Source organism: Copadichromis virginalis, linkage group LG17, assembly GCF_057382275.1.
Source record: "Copadichromis virginalis isolate Kocher_CV1m ecotype Utaka linkage group LG17, C_Virginalis_male_GT1.1, whole genome shotgun sequence".
Classification (NCBI taxonomy): Eukaryota; Metazoa; Chordata; class Actinopteri; order Cichliformes; family Cichlidae; genus Copadichromis; species Copadichromis virginalis.
The window spans coordinates 19,774,042-19,781,450 of NC_140634.1; the positions used below are offsets into that span (position 1 = coordinate 19,774,042).

At 36.8% G+C, this 7,409-nt stretch overlaps 1 long non-coding RNA gene across 1 annotated transcript; it reads left to right on the top strand.

Annotated features, from left to right (window-relative positions):
- Positions 1 to 3,694: 3,694 nt before the first annotated feature.
- On the top strand, positions 3,695 to 6,912 carry LOC146689320 (uncharacterized). The gene is made up of 3 exons (XR_014916144.1): positions 3,695 to 4,187; positions 4,603 to 4,948; positions 5,186 to 6,912. It is a non-coding gene; the product is annotated as an uncharacterized LOC146689320 (long non-coding RNA).
- Positions 6,913 to 7,409: the final 497 nt, after the last annotated feature.

The window sequence follows — 7,409 nt, forward strand, 5'->3', positions numbered from 1 at the left end:
GACAGAAAAAGGAAATCCACACACAGATTATTGCCTTTTCCTCAAAGAAGGCAGGAAAATAACTTGGTCAAAGTTATCAGTTTGTTTGTTTTCTCATGCCAAAAAAAGAGACGGTCCTAGTTGTAACTCTCCTCAGACTGTAAACGAAGGCTCTGACTGGGTGATTGACAGTCCTCATGCATCTCTGTAATTCTATTACACTACTGCCATTTAAAAAAACATTTGCCTTAATCTTTTTGAGTGTGTGTTGTGGCTTCCAAAAGCAGAGCTTGCCTTGAGGTATTAACCAAGTCAGGCCTCATTACACACACACACACACACACACACACACACACACACACACACACACACACACACACACACCTTTCCCCCCTCTCTCTTTTCTTTCACCTCTGATTCAATTTCTCATTCCGTCGTTCTCTCAACCATGAAATCTGTTCAGTCTTTGATTTTCAGTGTGTACAGTGAAAGTGAACACACCCCTTGAGATGGCAGTTTATTCGTATGGAAAACATTTCTAAAGACTTTTATTATTTTCACTAAAGTGGTTTACATATTATATGTAATCGTGAAAAACAAACAAGGGGAACCACCGGGAACAACCATAAGACTTCAGATAACTGACTGAGGACAAACAAAGACAACAGCATCGCCCACTCAGCAAAGCCCACAGTACGTGTCAAAAACAGTGGCCTCGGTTTAACAATGAAAGATTTATTGCGCACAGGAGAATCAAACCAGACTACAAAACAATGAAAAGTCAAGCACAGTAATCCTGCTTTCAACACAAAAGGGTTAAAAGCCTGTCATGTCTCAGCACGCGCATAGGAAGTTGGTTCCTGTCAGCCTCAGCAGGTTTTAACTTTAATGCAGAGACCAAGAAAACATCCTAAATGTCTCAAATCAACATACATTTACACACACAGCACTTCAGTGGCCGCAACTACATCTGCAGCAAAGGGGGCAGCTGGTGATGCGTTCCAAAGTTGAGTGCAATGATCACTGAAAATAACCTAGCCTTGGTGTCATTAGCTCTAAGGAAAAGGATTTATGTCCCTGTAAGTTCATACATAAAATGTATACTCAATAGGTCTGTTTATTAGACCTCAGTTGAACTTCCCTTTCCATCAGAATAAAGAAGTTTAACTACAAATTAACTACCTTTTGTAAAAAAAATATATATATAATTTCTATTGTAAATGAGAAAAACAGGAACTTTTCTTTCATACAATTTTTAAAACTTTGTTACTTGATCATTTTGGTGTAGAATGTATAGGCATGGGGGAAATCAGCTGTAAAACTTCTGAAAATACTGTTTAAAAGTCCAATGTAAAGTCCAAACTCCTTTCCATTTTTCAATAACTGGAGTCTTTGCTGGGCTGATTGACAACCCATTCTAGACTTTAAGGTGCCACATCACGGTTCAAGTCTGTTTCGCCAAATAAAAAAGAAATGAGGAAAATATCTTCACTGTTAGGTAAACAATCTTCTCAGTTATTTTAATTAATTGAAAAGTATCACTGTATATTAGCACCACAGTGGCCACTGATGAAGATAGAAGAAGCTTTGAGTGATTTGTGAGAGTAAAAATAGCCAAGACTTTTGTGGGACAAGAATTTGCAGATGCTCTTTTTTGCAGTTTATGCATCAAAAACTGTTCAATAAAGTACAATGGACTGGCTGTGGCTCCGTTGGTAGAGCAGATCAGCTACTGTCTGGAAGGTAGGCTTCCGCAGTCTGCATGACAAGTATCCTTGGGCAAGATACTAACCCCAAGTTGCTCTCCGATGCGTCCATCGGAGTGTGAATGTGTGTGAATGTTGGTTAGATTGCAGTGGGTGTGAATGGGTGAATGAGGCATGCTGTATACAGCGCTTTGAGTACTCCGGGAGAGTAGAAAAGTGCTATATAAGAATCAGTCCATTTACCATGAACCAGAGACATTATCTCATCTTACTTGAGATAAGGAGAAATTAATTTGACTGATGCTCAGTGGTCCAAAGTCCTCTGTTCAGTTTATTGGAAATCAAGTTCCTAGAATCTTTAAGAAAAGGGCAGAGGTGCAGAATCCAAGGTGTTTGAAGTCCATTGTGAAGTTTCTCCAGTCAGTGATGATTTAAGGTGCTGTGCAATTTGCTAGTCTTGGTGGTAGAAGGTGGACTATGTCCAAAGTCAATGCAGTGTCCACCATAAGATTTTCAATCAGAAACAAACACTTCATACTTCCATCTGTTGACAGTGTTTGTTGAGATTTCATTTTTGTTTCAGGACCTAACACATCAGGATTTGCAGCCCCAAAACCGTAGGTGATTTGTAGACATGCTAATACTGTGCTTGACTGGCTAGCCAACTAGCCCTCTGAACACCACAGAGAAACAACCAACACAACAATACAGATGAGCTGAAGCCTAGAGCAGTGGTGTAAGCAGGCTAAGTGTAGTAGTACTACTCATTCTCTCTCACTACTTACCCCCAGGGTCTCCCCTTGAGATTTCTGGAGTCTTCTTAGGCCCCATGAGATGTATAATCCCTCCAGTTGGTCATGCCTTAAATACATCCACAGGGAGGCATTTTTTTTAATATAATGGCCCCACTTCCTACATTTTTGCCATTTTAATTATATTTACTTCAAACAATTTCTAAAAGGAAAGTCATTTCAGTTAGTATATGTAGTATATAAATGATCCAGTATTTTGCTAATCTTCATTGCATTATACATGCAATAAGCAAGTATAGCATTTTTTTGAAAAGTAATTCAAATGTGTTTACTCTACTTCTTAGTGGTACTGTTGTTTACTCTTGCTGGATAAAATATCAGATAAGCTTAAGAAAACAACTAATTAGATCTGCAGTGGCCTTTCTAAAGTGATCACACAAACATATATTTTATGATATACGCAGGACGAGGACCCAAACACTAAAGGCCATCTCGGCTGACTGAAAGCACACTTTTAATTCTGTAAGTAGATAGTCCAAACCAGGGGTCACCAACCTTTTTGAAACTGAGAACTACTTCTTGGGTACTCAATAATGTGAAGGGCAGTTTGATACACACTTCTGAAATAACAAATTTGCTCAATTTACCTTTAATTAATAATTAATGACATTCATCTATATAAAGACACTGATTAACGTAATGACTTCTCGCCATAATTATAAACAATGCTTTAACAAGGTAGGAAATAGATACGTTTCAATATGTAACTTTATTTCTATAAATCTCTGCAAGTATTTACATTTTCAAATGATAACATTTTCACTTCCCACTAACAATTTTTATCAAGTGCATGTTTACACAGATTATCAATTATGTAACAAACAAAAATCAACTTTCAGATTTTACTGAACTTGTCACCAAAACTGCAACATTTTAAAACAGATTATCATATGTTACATTTAACGAACACATTTGTTTTTCAATAATTAAATAATTTTCAGCTTTTCCATGACACTGCCATGTTGCCACTGAGAACATCTGATATTGCTTTCTTTGTCTGTTAGTGGGAACCCTGGTATTGCATGCTGTTCACCAGCACTGTAAACCCGAATGTTCAAAGTAATTAAACAGATTAAGTAGTGTATACTCAAAGTCTTTAAAAAGTTCTGTTAACTTAAATATGTCAAGTTCGTATAACATGTTCTTCTTTTTGAGTAAATGAAACTAATAATATTTGATTGAATTGAACTATTTCTATATTAAGTAAGCATCACTTAAAATAATAACTTAAGCACAACGTAACACAGTTAAGTTAGGACATATAAGAATGGTAAAGTCCTGTTATTTTTGTTGTTTCAAGTAGGTAGGATTTAATAATAAACTTAATTTATGTAGCACATGCTAAAATACAATAAAATCTCAAAGTGTTTCACCAAATAAGTAAAATCAAATTGTCTTAAATGCATTAGTGGAAGACAAAATGTATTTATTTTAATATTCATTGTTTTATCACTGTGTCCTACATATATATTTTTAATTTTTTCCGTAAGTGTTGAGCAGCTGCAGGAATCAATTTTTATTCCGAGTTAATCTCTGATTCACCCTCCGAAGCGGAAGGCGGCGCTAATGAGCATTAATACGAAACACAGAAGAAGTAAAGGTATATGGGCGGGAACAGCACCAAAGAGGCAACACGGACAACTGGAGAAAGTTGGACCTAATGGCAGCAACTAGCATCACTGGACTTACAGTAAGTTTTCAATGTTGATATTAGTTTATTGTTAAAATACGAATATTTAGTTGTATTTTGGGTGCGTGTCGAAAAGAATAGCAGAAATGTCGGTCCGTGTTTTTTATGTGCTTTGCTGCTCTCCCCGAAGGAAACTTTGCGCTTGCAGAGCTAGCATTAAGTTGTTGTAATGACGGTCGCAGGCTGTTTAAAAAGTTAGATACTACTTGCTCTAGAGGTGGCGCCCGGTCGCCTAGTATGAAACAAAGTATTTTAATCTCTCTAAATTTTTAAACCCCCTCTCATGACTCAGAATAGTTGGGTCCAAACAAGCCCGTTGTCCCTGCAGTTACACAACGGAGATGCCTGTCTGCAGTGAGAGTGCTTTCAAGCAGTTTTCTTGTTAGAAACGCTATATTTTAAACTATATGTGCAGGGTTAGGGTTGTGAAGGAGCTCTTGGACCTCTGGCCTGCTCTAAAAATGGAGTCTGAGGTAATATGGATCAGCTCTGTTTAAAATGAAAATTGTAATTCTTACTCATGTGGCAGCTTTTTGCTGCTTTATAAAGATGTGCGAGATTCTTCAAATTGAACTGTATTGTCCTTCTGCTGTAGTTGTATGCAGAGTTTCAGCGGATTACAAATCAGAACCTGCCCAATACATTCTACGCTGAACTTGACCGCCATCTTCCTCGACTGATGACCTTATTCAGCCAGGGCATCAAAAACTGGGAAGACAGCAGATGCCCTGGTTGAAATTCTAAGAATTCACAATGAACAGGTAATAATAGATTGTTACACATTTCATAGGTTGAACCAGTGGAACATTGGACAGGTTCAATGATTTAAATGAGCTTTTTGAATTTTGCTATTACTCCACTTTGTGTTTGCTATTTGTCTGACTGTATTAAAGATGTGAACAGGTTATTTGTGGACATATGTTCTGATTTGACTGTTGTTTTTGTTGTTGTTCAGTAAACTCACCAGTATATACAATTCTGTTTTTATCTGGAAATAGGAAATCCATGATATCCACACCAAGTGCACTACCGTTCTCCCTGCCCTTCCTGTCTATCTGCATGAGGATGTCTCTGGATTTTTCAGAACCTGCACTGTGAGTGTCCTTAAGTATCTAACAGATACTACTGTGTATATAAACAGTGCATCAAAGTACAAACATGTATTTTGATGCACTGTTTGGACTTACCTTTGTTTAGTCTACTCCTGTGTATTTCCTTTAGCTTAGTTTCAGTCTATCTCACACCACTTGATTCTCTGGTGAATTAGCTGATTTATGTGTGCAGAACATGGATCTTCTGTTTTTCACCTCTTACAGTGAGACTCAGGTCTCCCTTGTAAAAGAGGTATTGGATCTCAGTGGGAGTTGGTAAAATGAGAAATTATATGTCGTCTGTTGTATTTCTTGGGTTAGATTGTGATTAGTATCTCTTTTTCATTAATTCAGGTCGAATCTGATGAGTTGGAGCTTGATGGTGTTGAAGTGGCCCTCTTCACTGTCATCAGTGACCATCACACAACAAGTCCAGTTCACTACCAACCTGTGAAAATCTCTGTCGTCATTGAAAGTGATGCCGTGTTCAGTCTCCCCAGATTTGGTGAGGCCTTCCTAGTAATGTTTGGACTGATCTATGCACTTCCCCTCAGCTACCCCAAAGGCCTGACCAACACTTTAGAATTTACTCAAAAGATTTTATTTGGTCTAGAAAGTGATAAACTGTCACCCAGGTTACAGACCCTCAAGAATGACTTGGTTATGTAGGAACTCATCTGAAAGAAGGATGCAGGGTGAAGCATTATAAAAGGCTAGTTCAAAGTTCTCTCCTTTCATCTAAATAATGCCTCAAAACATTATTAGATTACTCTACAGGTGTTCAGCCAATAGGTCCAAACTATACAACGTGCCTTTGTTCTCATTAACATAATGCAAAGCAACACTAATGTTTTGTATGTTTTAATGTTTTTCGTAATACTATTTCCAAAACATTGTGGGCTGCGCAAGATGACCTAAATTTCACTGTTTGATACTAGTTAATGTAAAACAAATAGCATTGTAATTCACTCAAATTGCTGCCTTGTTGTCTTATTCAGATATTAGCCAGAGAGCCAAAAGCACATTTTGATATTATTAATTATTATTTTTCATTACTCTGACAGTTTTCCTGACTAAACAATTTTTGGTCTACTTATTTTAATTTATAAATGTTTTTGTTAATTATTTTTAATTTATGTAATTTTTTTTAAAAAATGTATTTAATTTCAACATAGTGCTAAAAGGGAGCAGGCAAGATACTGTTCAATGGCAGATGTTTATGACTTTTGCATATTAAGTTACCGATACTCAGTGTAATTGAGGCAATCAATTGCCTCAAAAATTTTAAGTTTTGGGTCACATGTTTTTAAGTATCAAGTAGTCAACATATTTGACTAACGTGTACTTAAAATAATGACAACACAAACTAATAAACATTTGAGTTTTGTTAACATAAAAATGTTGTAGTTGTGTACTTATTTTTTATAAGTTCTGTGAACTTATTTCTTTGAATTTGTAAACTTGAAACTTTAAGTCATATTAACTGCAAATATTTGAGTTGACCGTTCTCAAAAGATACAAGTACCATGTAATCCAAACTTTTATGTTCTGGAAAAATTTGGCTTTTGAGTTGATCAACTCAAAAAAATTGAGGCAATCGATTGCCTCAATTTTTTTGAGTTCTGGTAACTTATTCGGGTTTACAGTGAGTGTGTTGTAATCTGGGGTATAACTTGACACTGCAGCTTTACTTACTGCAACACAACAATAGGTTGAACCAAACAGGCTGGCGACCTTTATACCTTCTGTACATATACCACTACTTTTCTGTGTCAATGACGCACCGAAAGTTTGCTACACCCTGATGGGCTTTGAGGTGTAGGTCTTTTATCCAGTGTTACAATTTCCACTTGTCCAGCATCCAAGCTGAATATTGCACTTAGTTGCTCAGCAATGTACAGTGGGGCAAAAAAGTATTTAGTCAGCCACCGATTGTGCAAGTTCCCCCACTTAAAATGATGACAGAGGTCAGTAATTTGCACCAGAGGTACACTTCAACTGTGAGAGACAGAATGTGAAAAAAAAAATCCATGAATTCACATGGTAGGATTTGTAAAGAATTTATTCGTAAATTAGGGTGGAAAATAAGTATTTGGTCACCTCGAACAAGGAAAATCTCTGGCTCTCACAG